Here is an 11923-nt window from a genome sequence, read left to right on the forward strand (position 1 = left end):
TAACCTGAACAGAATCAACCCTATATGAATACGAGGTTGCCTAAGAAATGTTCAGGAACCCTGGTGGCATAGTGGTTAAGAGCTATGGCTGTTAACCAAAAGGTTAGCAGTTCAAATCCACCAGGTGTTCCTTAGAAACTCTATAGGGACAGTTCTACTCTGTTCTATAGGGTCACTATGAGTTGGAATCGACTCGACAGCAACGGGTTTGGTTTTCTTAAGAGGTGTTCCGGTTCAATACTGTCTTCTCTATGCAAACTGCTTAAAAGTCTTTAATTTGCTTAGTTACAGACCTTGAATTACTACAGGACTGATTACTTATATTAACAACCATTTGCTCTTAAAATGCAGATATCCTTGAGAGAGTGAAAACAGGCCAATCTACTAGTCTGTCTTTAGCAGGCATCGGCTCAAAAAGCTTCTTTTCTAATAATATGGGCCCTCCACAGAATGGGGGAAACAGGAGCTAACTCTGGAGCACAAGTACTGCATATTCAGAGGATGACCTGGGCACCAGACAGCTGAACAGTAGAGGTGAGGGCAGAGGAACTGAAGAGCAAAGACAAAGACATGCAAAGACTACAAAGAAAAAGTTCTTTGCTCAGTTTTGGCTAGGGTTGAAATCGGTAGTTGAATGATGCTTCATCTCATTCAGATTGCCTATAATTTAGCTCATGAAACATCAATGTCAGTTATAACCACCCCACACAAATTCGACTGTAAAGACACTTTACTATCAGAGATTTAACAGATCCAGCTTTTGCAGTTGAATCTTATGAATTATTGAAACAGTAGGAGAGAAAGCAAGCGGTTACCTAATTTGCCCTTGATGATGTATGGCAGGGATTTAGAGATTAATCTCTTACTTTGAGACTTGTTTTCTGTTAAATGAAGATGTAGACACTATCATTTGAGTTGGTCTAGAGTGGAACATATCTTTCCAAAGTTTATTAGTTTTCCAGCTGTGAATGTAATAAACAGCTTTTTGCAAATTAATGTTTGTTTTCATTCTTATGGTTTTAGCAATCATTTTCTATTCTGGGGAATAGAAGTGAAGGTGATGATTTGGGAATAAATTATCTCTCTTGCGTGTTGTTTAAGACATTAATATAGAGACGCTATTTTCTACGAAGTTTCGGAAAATCACGACTTTTTTTTGAGTGATCTATTATAGCAATATTACTTATGTATTATTATGGTTGTCTAGCAGGAAAAAAACTTTATTCCTTAAATCCAGAGCAATTTTTTTTTTTTTTAGTTCTCTTTGAATTTAACATGCAGTTATATGACATAAAGCATTTTATTTAGTATTAATTGAAGGTAAATTTTCTTTAACTTCAGAATATTTTAAGATATTGATTAGCTTGATAGAATCATTATAAAATCTGAGTGGTAGTTTTAAATTTTAACAATAATCTTAGAATTTTAAGATATATCTCAAATTAGTCTTGCCTGAATGCTCTAAACCCAGCATCTGCTTCCTTTTTTTAAATTCTTGCATCCCTAGGGCCTACAGTAAGACCTTACACATAACGTTGTTGTTGTTAGTTGCTGTGGATGGCCCCGACTCTATGGTGACCCCATGTACAACGAAACAAAATGCTGCCTGATAAACCAAAAAAACCAAACCCAGTGCTGTCGAGTCGATTCTGACTCATAGCGAACCTATATTATCTGCCTGATAGTTGCACATAATAGTTGCTTCATAAACATATGTTCAATGGATGTGGTTGAATGAACAAAAGGCTATTAAATAATTCTTCAGTACAATTGTCTTGGTGATGTGCACTTTAAACAGAATTATCATAGAAAATTAAAGTAAATTTGGTTATGTCCTTTTGATTAATTCAGCTTCTTTCCCCCAATGAATCTAAATTAGATGTTAATTGTTAAAGAAATATTCCAAAATTAAGAAACACAAAGTACCAAATGAAGAAACAAAGCATGTGTTAAGTCTTACCAGTAGCAGTGAACTGTATATCCCTAATGAAATAGTTATGATGTAATTCTCATCAGTGGTTGGAATTTTCATTCCTAAGGTAATCAGCAGCAGAAAAGCAGTTACTATTCTCTATTGGTAGCAGTGTTCGGTATGTCAGCAATTTGTCATTGCCACATTCTCTACATTTGTATTCCTGCCACACAGCCATACACCCAACACCATGTTTCTGTAGATATATTTTGATTCCTGAGCCAGGAGCATGAAAGTAGAGTGACTATTTTTAAATATAAAAGGAGTAGCATGATTTCAAGTTTATTATGAGCAAGTGAGCCAACATGTTGAAAATGGTGGCAGTAAATCAGGCCCTTATAAGCTTATGAGCTTAGATCCTGCTCTCTCTTACTAGCCAGAGGGGACTTGTGAATATTTTGTATTATGCTTTTATAGTATTATTGACAATGACAGACTTAGTCTACATGTTAAGGCAGTCTCTTCCTCTTTCTTTTGGTTGACACCTAGAGATGTTTCTAAAATCTGTTCTAGAGGCATTGCGATATTTTCATTGGAAATTAGTTGAACAGTAATAAATCACTGAATCCCCCAAGCCAAATACACTCCTCTGGCAATAATCTGTACAAGGACCATGACTAATATTTCATCCTGCTTTGTAGTCCTTTGTGGTTTCTCTATAGTTGCACTTTTAAAGGCCCAAAGCATTTGGAGTCTTAGATCTTCAGAGACACATCATGTACTTTAATATTTCTTTTGATTTGGAAGCAGAGAAAATTTTAAACGGAAGTTATTGAAGAAGGGAACTGTGGGACAGATAGGTGTCATCTTAAAAAAAGATAATAATGAACTTTGATCTCAAGAATAATGTACTAAGTGGGATAATAAAGATTTCACTGAGTTCACAGGATTGCCTTGTTAAAAGTAGCTTTATTGCATTTTTGTGCTTTCATGAAAAAATAAAAGATGGCTTATGTAACTAGAATACATAAGCCTGAAATACATAAGGCTGAAGATGTTTACTATGACTTAACATGAGTTATGAGAAAGCCTTCTATATTTTGACATGATATGGTCCAGCTTATAATCCGCCTTCTCTTCATCTTTCTCCTGAGACAGAATGCACCTGCTCAGTCTGTGATTTATAATTCCTTGAGTCACATGTCTAGAGATTCTGTTTATGCTTTCAAATTTAACAATATCAAATTGTCAATGTGATCTAACAATTAATTTGTAGGACAGAGAGTGGGGAGAATTGGGCTGCATGCCCTGAATGTATGGTTTTACTTTCTCCCTTAAAATTCCTCATGCCTCCCCCCACAACTTATGTTTTATGATTATAAAATTAATGTATGTTCAATGGGGAGAACTTGAAAAATATAGAAAACTATTAAGAAAAAAAAAAAAACCTTCAGAGATAGCTACTGTTGTTTAGCAGTTCAAAATTTCTTTTGTTTAAAAATTGCGTATTTTTATAACATAATTTGAAAAAATACATCTTACAAGTATTGTCAATGATTTTTTTTTTTTTTTCATGTAAGACCCTTGGAAATAGAATTACTGGATCAGAAGTAATGAATATTGTAAAGATCTCAATACATACTTGCAGTGTTCTCAGAAACTTGGTTTCATTGCATGAGGATCAGTTCTCTCTTTGGTATATTTTTAATGCCATTTTTGTCCTCTTTAACATCATGATTACATTTAAATAGTTTACAATTTACGCCAGGAACTCAATATCCTGTGTCCCAAATATACAACTTAATTACCTAAATCAGTTCATATATTGCAAATGAGACTCTAAAAGGCATGTGGACAGAATGCTTGGAAGTCCTCATGCCAGGCTGTCCCGGGGTACTTGGACATTTCTGAACCTCTTGATTCCAAGGAGTCAAAGCCCTGGGAGTCTTTGAAGGGGTTTGGATCCTATTAAAGGACTACAATCCTACATGGAATTGTATGGCCTCTAATGAATTAGGTTTAGAATTTGACCTCATTGCTTTTGCTCTACTTCAACAAGAAACTCAGAAGTGACTATTTCCTCCTTAGATCAATCTGGAAAACTGTCCTAATGAGCTTAATAAATCTTGATAAATTGGTTTATGCAATTATTTTTAAAAAGTTAAATTACATTACACATAAATATGTACTATTGTTAAACTCCCAAGATATCATCAGATAACCTGTTAATAATGGATTAATAAACAACATCATGATAAATGGAGAAAAAGATTGACGTTGTGAAGGATTTCATTTTACTTGGATCCATAATCAATACCCATGGAAGCAGCAGTCTAGAAATCAAATGATGTATTGCACTGGGCAAACCTGCAGCAAAAGATCTCTTTAAAGTGTTATAAAGCAAAGATTTCACTTTGAGAACTAATGTGCACTGATCCAAACCATGATATTTTCAATCGCCTCATCTGCTCGTGAAAGTTGGACAGTGAATAAGGAAGACCAAAGAAGAATGGATGCTTTTAAATTGTGGTGCTGCAAAGAATATCGAATACACCATGGACTGCCAGAAGAACAAACAAGTCTATCCTGGAAGAAATACAGCCAGTGTTCTCCTTGGAAGCAAGGATGGTGAGACTATGTCTCATATACTTTGGACATGTTTGATTCCAAGCCAGTATATCTTAAGCACAGCTGTCACCCATTTGTCAGTGGAGGCTTGTGCTTTGCTATGATGCTGGGCACGTTTCAGCAAAGCCCCCAGACTAAAATAGACTAGGAAGAAAGGCCTGGTGATCTACCTTTGGAAACCAGCCAATGAAAACCCTATGGATAACAACAGTCTGATCTGCAGTAGATCATGTGGATGGGGCAGGATGGGGCAGTGTTTTGTCCCATTGTTCATGGGGTCAGCATGAGTCAAGGGCTGAGATGATGGCCACTAACAACACACTTATTAGAAATCACTGCAGTAAGGGAGACACTACCTTGACAGAGAATTGACAGTGGATCAAAATGGGGAAATTGTGGAAGAGCATTTACAAGGTTTTAGGCTCAGGATGAGTGACATTATATTTGTAATTTAACATTTGTAACTATTTATTAGAATTGTTTTTGTTAGGTGCTGTTGACTTGATTTCAACTCATAGTGGAAACCTATGTACAACAGAATGAAACACTATGCAGTCCTGTGCCATCCTCACAATTGTTGCTATGTCTGAACCCATTGTTGCAGCCACTGTGTCATTCCCTCTCATTGAGGGTATTCCTCTTTTCTGCTGACTCTGTTTTAACAAGAATGATATCCTTCTTCCGAGACTGGTCCCTCCTGATATTATGTCCAAAGAACATTATTTCTAAGAAGCATTCTGGCTATATTTCTTCCAAGACAGACTTGTTCATTCTTCTGGCTCATTAAAACCCATTGCCCTTGAGTCGATTCTGACTCATAGCGACCCTATCAGAAAGAGTAGAACTGCCCCATAGGTTTTCCGAGGAGTGCCTGGCGGATTTGAACTGCCGATCTTTTGGTTTACAGCTGTAGCACTTAACCACTATGCCACCAGGTCTGCAGTTTGAATCCACCAGGAGCTCCTTGGAAACTCTGTGGGGCTGTTCTACTCTGTCTGATAGGGTTGCTATGAGTTGGAATCGACCCAATGGCAATGGGTTTTTCTGACAGTCCGTGATATATTCGATATTCTTCACCAACACCATAATTCAGATGCATCAATTCTTCTTTAGTCTTCCTAATTCCTTGTCCAGTTTTCATGTATGTATGAGGTGACTGAAAATACCATGGCTTGGGTCAGGCCCACCTTAGTCCTCAAAGTGACATCTTTGCTTTTTAACACTTAAAAGAGATCTTCTGCAGCAGATTTGCCTCATGCAATACATTGTTTGATTTCTTGACTGCTGCTTCTGTGGGCTTTGATCGTGAAATGAAATCCTTGACAATGTCAATATTTTCTCCATTTATCATGATGTTGCTTATTGGTCCAGTTGTGAGGATTTTTGTTTCATGTTTATGTGTAATCCAAACTGAAGGCTCTAGTCTTTGATCCTCATCAGTAAGTGCTTTAAATCCTCTTTACTTCCTTCTAGCAATCAAGGTTGCATCTGCATATCACAAGCTGTTAATGATTCGTCTTCTAATCCTGATGCCCCCGTTTTTCTTCATATAGTGCATCTTCTCAGATTATTTGCTCAGCATACAGATTGAATAAATATGGTGAAATGATACAACTCTCAAGCACACCTTTCCTGATTTTAAATCACGCAGTATCCCCTTGTTCTGTTCGAATGACTGCCTTTTGGTCTGTGCACAGGTTCCTCATGAGCACAATTAAGTGTTCTGGAATTCCCATTCTTTGTAATGTTATTCATGATTTGTTGTAATATACACAGTTGAAAGCCTTTGTGTAGTCAATAAAACACAGGTAAACATCTATCTGGTATTCTCTGCTTTCAGCCAAGATCCATTTGATATCACCAATGATATCCCTCATTACATTTCCTTTTCTGAATCCAGCTTGAATTTTTGGCAGTTCCCTGTCCATGAACTGCAGCAAAAACAGTTCAAAATGGCTAATTTAAAAATGTTTGCAGCAGTATTTATTAGAATTAGACACTTTTATATTGGGTACTAATATATTTGTGGATATATATTTTTATTGCTATTATCTACTTTGGCACTTTATGTAGCTAGATTGGAAAATAATTTGAAGTAAGAATTTTATATTTATCTCTATTTAAACTAGATTTTCCTAGTGGTAAGTTTGTCAGTTTTCAAAGAGATTTCTTCACTCCGGTTGTTCCTTGTTTGAAGATGAACCTCATCATCTATATTGTACCCTTAGGGGCGGTCTCAATATGGCAGCTTGATTAACAAATAAATGAATTGTGGACATTCATCTCTCAAATAAGAAGATCAGAAAAAGCCATTTAATCCTGATTTTGATCATAGTATACCTGTATGAATGAAAGGCAACCCCAGTAGTGCAACTATTTAGAAATGACATTCACAAGCACCTCACTCCTGCACTCCCTTACTTCCTTCCACTACTTCTCCTACACCAGGGTAATGATTCTGTGTGTTGGAAGACTGACTACAGTACACTAGATGGTCAGATATATTCTTCAGTCATGTTTAAAGACTACTTTTTCCTGAATTTGTATAAAATGATCACATCCTTACTTAGTGAAGACCATCTCATTTACAGATTTATAGTAGCAATAAAGAAAATCTTCAGCATTTACAGTTCTTATGGGCCATGGTAAGAAGGTTCATTTCAAAATGACAATGCTCAAAAGATACAAAATTATGCAGATATATGTTTTGGGGCTACAAATACTTGTCAACAGTAAAGAGATTTTTTGTTTGTTTGTTTATCAACAGAATATAAGCACACTTGTAATAATCAGGGGCTCTGTTGTTATAATATTGGCTTTGGCTATTTTAATGGATTTGGTTGTTTTGACTAGTTTACCCACTACTTTTGATTGAAGTATTCTCATTCTAATCAGTTGAACATTTAAGGACACTGTGCAAACCAAAGGGAAAATAATTGTTAATCGAATGGCAGTTCGTAAACAATATTTTAGCGCTTGTGTTGTGTTTAAAAATTTTTTTAAACTTAGCTTTATAAAGGTGTTCAGAATGATTTTTAAAGTGGGCCTTGCAAAGTAGGGAACAAGTTGATTGGCAGAGTTTATGACACAATAGCTTTGGATTGGTGGACCTGAGGGTCTTGAAACAAGCCTAGACAAGTAAACTGTTGTGTGGTAAGTTAGCTGTCTAATTGTGTAGAGTGTTGTCTCAGAAAAATGATTTTCAGGCACTTCCTGAAGCAAAGCAATAAAGTTATTTATTGGTGTATAGTCTTAACTTTCCCTTGCAAACAACTAAGTTATGTTGACCCAGGTGATCTTGGTTCTCAGTCCACATTGTTATGTCCTGTTGATATAGGCAGATGAAGTTCTCACTGTTTTATGAAAACTTTTTCCTACTTAACAATATGTCCTGCAAGTTAATCCAAGAAGGCACGAATCCCAGCCTCCTGTACTCACCTCTCCTTGGAAGAGATCCTAAAATGTACACAAAAAGGACAGTGCCAAATAAGAAAAACAAAAAACAAAAAAACTATATATTTTTATCTGAGCAAATGCCTGGCAAGCTGTGCATATGGCTCATCTTTGAGATTCAAGCAGGGCCTCTCTTTTCAATCCTAAATCCCATCTTAGCCCCAGTCAACTGTCACACCTGAAACAATGAGAACTCATCAACTGGTTGTGTGAGGAAATGACAGAGTGTGGGCTGGCCAGATGCCAAGTGGCCCTGACTTCATTTACAAGTGCTGCAGCTTGGAATTAAAGTAGAAGGTAAAAAAATTATCCCAGTATGATGTCCTTTTCACATAGCCAGCAAGTGCCCAGGGATCTTACTATACCAATTAAGGAGGGCGGGAAGAGGACAATCAAGGTGGGAGGTGGTCAGAAGAGTGTAACTTTCCTTTACTCCTGGGATGGAAGCTTACCCTTCTCCTCTCAGAGTGTGGATCATTCTTTTATGTCATTTAAAATTCAACAGAAACATCTCTGTAAGTGGTTCAAAGAGTATTTCATTTACCATTATTTATTTAACCCTTATCATTGAACTCTGGAATGAGCATCCTTTTATTTACATATTTGACACTCTTTAATATTTCTTTAGGCTTAATTCCTAGTGGTAGAATTAGTGCATAAGAGGGAAGTACATTTGTTTTTTTGAGGCTTTTGATCTGTAACGTCAAATGGTCCTAGGCTCTACATGTATGTGGATTTCCTAACATCTTTGACAACACTGAATATTATCTTTTTTATCTTTTCTAATTTGGTATATAAAGCAATTGTCTCTCATTTTTGTTTTAGTTAGCATATATATGTGATTACTATTTGAGTATTTTTATGTTAATTGTCCTTTGTGATTCTTTGAATTGTTGAGGTGCATTGCCATTTTCATGGGAAATGGTAGCCATTTTCTTCCATATTTTATTGTAAAAACTCTTTACATGTAAAATAAATTAACACTTTATTATATATAATATGTTACAAATATTTTCCCAATTTGTAATTAACCTTTAAGTTTATGATTTTTTTAAAGGTACTAAACACCTGTGTTTTTAAGTAATCAGGTAGATCAGTCTTTCATTTTGGCTCTGATTTTATTGTGTTTAGAAAGTGTTTCCCACCACAAGATTACATAAATAAAAAAAAATATTTACCTTTAATTTTAAAGAGGACCTTGAATAGAAAATTCCAGGATAAATAACTTTGACATTAAAATTTTCTAGGTTTAGATAACCAAGAATAAAGCTCTCGAGTATGGATAACATAATTGCCAAGAAATAATTCAGATTGTTTTTATTTATTTATTATCTTAGTTTGAGATATGTATTATCTTTTTTAAAATTAATTTTTATTGAGCTTTAAGTGAAAGTTTACAAATCAGGTCAGTATCTCATACAAAAATTTATATACACCTTGCCATACACTCCTAATTGCTCTCCCTCCAATGAGACAGCACTATTCTGCCCTCCACTCTCGCTCCTCCTGTCCATTCGGGTAGCTTCTAGCCCCCTCTGCCCTCTCATTCCCCCTCTAGACAGGAGATGCCAACATAGTCTCATGTATCCACTTGATCCAAGAAGCTCGTTCTTCACCAGTATCATTTTCCATCACCTATTCCAGGAAACCCTTGTGGCATAGTGGTTAAGTGCTATGGCTGCTAACCAAAGGATCAGCAGTTTGAACCTGCCACACGCTCCTTGGAAACTCTATGGGGCAGTTCTACTCTGTCCTATAGGGTCACTATGAGTTGGAATTGACTCAATGGCACTGGGTTTTTTTTTTTTGTTTGTTTGTTTATTCCAGTCCAATCCCTGTCTGAAGAGTTGGATTTGGGAATGGTTCATGTCCTGGGCTATCAGGAGGTCTGGGGACCACAGCCTCCTGGGTCCCTCCAGTCCCAGTCTGACCATTAAGTCTGGTCTTTTTACAAGAATTTGGGGTCTGCATCCCACTGCTCTCCTGCTCCCTCAGGGTTTCTCTGTTGAGCTCCCTATCAGGGCAGCCATTGGTTGTAGCTGGGCACCATCTAGCTCCTCTGGTCTCAGGCTGATGTAGTCTCTGGTTTACGTGGTCCTTTCTGTCTCTTAGGCTCATAATTACCTTGTGTCTTTGGTGTTCTTCAGGTGGCTTGAGACCAATTGATGCATCTTAGATGGGTGCTTGCTAGAGTTTAAGACCCCAGATGCCACTCTCCAAAGTGGGATGCAGAATGTTTTCTTAATAAATTTTATTATGCCAATTAACTTAGATGTCCCCTGAAACCATGGTCCTCAAATCCCCGCCTCTGCTACACTGGCCTTTGAAAAAAAAAGCATTCAGTTTTTTCAGGAAACTTCTTTGCTTTTGGTTTCGTCCATTTGTGTTGACCTCTCCTGTATTGCGTACTGTCTTTCCCTTCAACTGATATAAAACTTATCTACTATCTAATTAGTGAAAACCCATCTCCCTTCCTACCTCCCTCCCCCCTCTCATAACTATCAAAGAATATTTTCCTCTCTGTTTAAACTGTTTCTCCAGTTCTTATAATAGTGGTCTCATATAATATTTGTCCTTTTGCAATTGACTAATTTCACTCAGAATAATGTCTTCCAGATTTCTCCATGTTATGAAATGTTTCATGGATTCATCATTATCCTTTATTGATGGGTAGTATTCCCTTGTGTGAATATACCATAGTTTATTTATCCATTCATCTGTTGATGGGCGCCTTGGTTGCTTCTAACTTTTTGCTACTGTAAACAGCACTGCAATGAACATGGGTGTGCATATATCTTACTTCTCTAGGATATATTCCAAGCAATGGGATTGCTGGATCGTATGGTAGTTCTATTTCTAGTTTTTTAAGGAAGTGCCAAAATGATTTCCAAAGTGGTTGTACCATTTTACATTCCCACCAGCAGTGTATAAGTATTCCAGTCTCTCCACAACCTCTCCAACATTTATTATTATGTGTTTTTTGGATTAATGCCAGCCTTGTTGGAGTGATATGGAATTTTATTGTAGTTTTGATTTGCATTTTTCTAATGGCTAATGATCGTGAGCCTTTCCTCATGTATCTGTTAGCGGCCTGAATGTCTTCTTTAGTCAAGTGCCTGTTCATATCTTTTGCCCATTTTTTAATTGGGTTATTTGTCTTTTTGTGGTTGAGTTTTAGCAGAATCATGTAGATTTTAGAGATCAGGCGCTGATTGGAGATGTCATAGCTAAAAACTTTTTCCCAGTCTGTAGGTAGTCTTTTTACTCTTTTGGTGAATTCTTTGGATGAGCATAGGTGTTTGATTTTTAGGAGCTCCCAGTTACCTGGTTTCTCTTCTGCATTTTTAGTAATGTTTTATATTTTCTTTATGCCATGTATTAGGGCTCCTAACATTGTCCCTATTTTTTCTTCCATAATCTTTATTGTTTTAGACTTTATGTTTAGGTCTTTGATCCATTTTGAGTTAGTTTTTGTGCATGGTGTGAGGTATGGGTCTTGTTTCATTTTTTTTGCAGATGGGTATCCAGTTATGCCACGACCATTTGTTTAAAAAGACTGTCTTTTCCCCGTTTAACTGACTTTGGGCCATTGTCAAACAACAGCTGCTCATATGTGGATGGATTTATGTCTGGATTCTCAATTCTGTTCCATTGGTCTATGTGGCTGTTGTTGTATTAGTACCAGGCTGTTTTGACTATTGCAGTGGTATAATAGGTTCTAAAATCAGGTAGAGTGAGGCCTCCCACTTTGTTCTTCCTTTTCAGTAATGCTCTACTTATCTGGGGCCTCTTTCCCTTCCATATGAAGTTGGTGATTTGTTTTTCCATCTCATTAAAAAATGTCTTTGGAATTTGGACCAGAATTGCATTGTATCTATAGATGGCTTTTGGTAGAATAGAAATTTTTACAATGTTAAGTCTTCCTATCCA

Source organism: Elephas maximus, chromosome 10 (assembly GCF_024166365.1).
Source record: "Elephas maximus indicus isolate mEleMax1 chromosome 10, mEleMax1 primary haplotype, whole genome shotgun sequence".
Taxonomy (NCBI): domain Eukaryota; kingdom Metazoa; phylum Chordata; class Mammalia; order Proboscidea; family Elephantidae; genus Elephas; species Elephas maximus.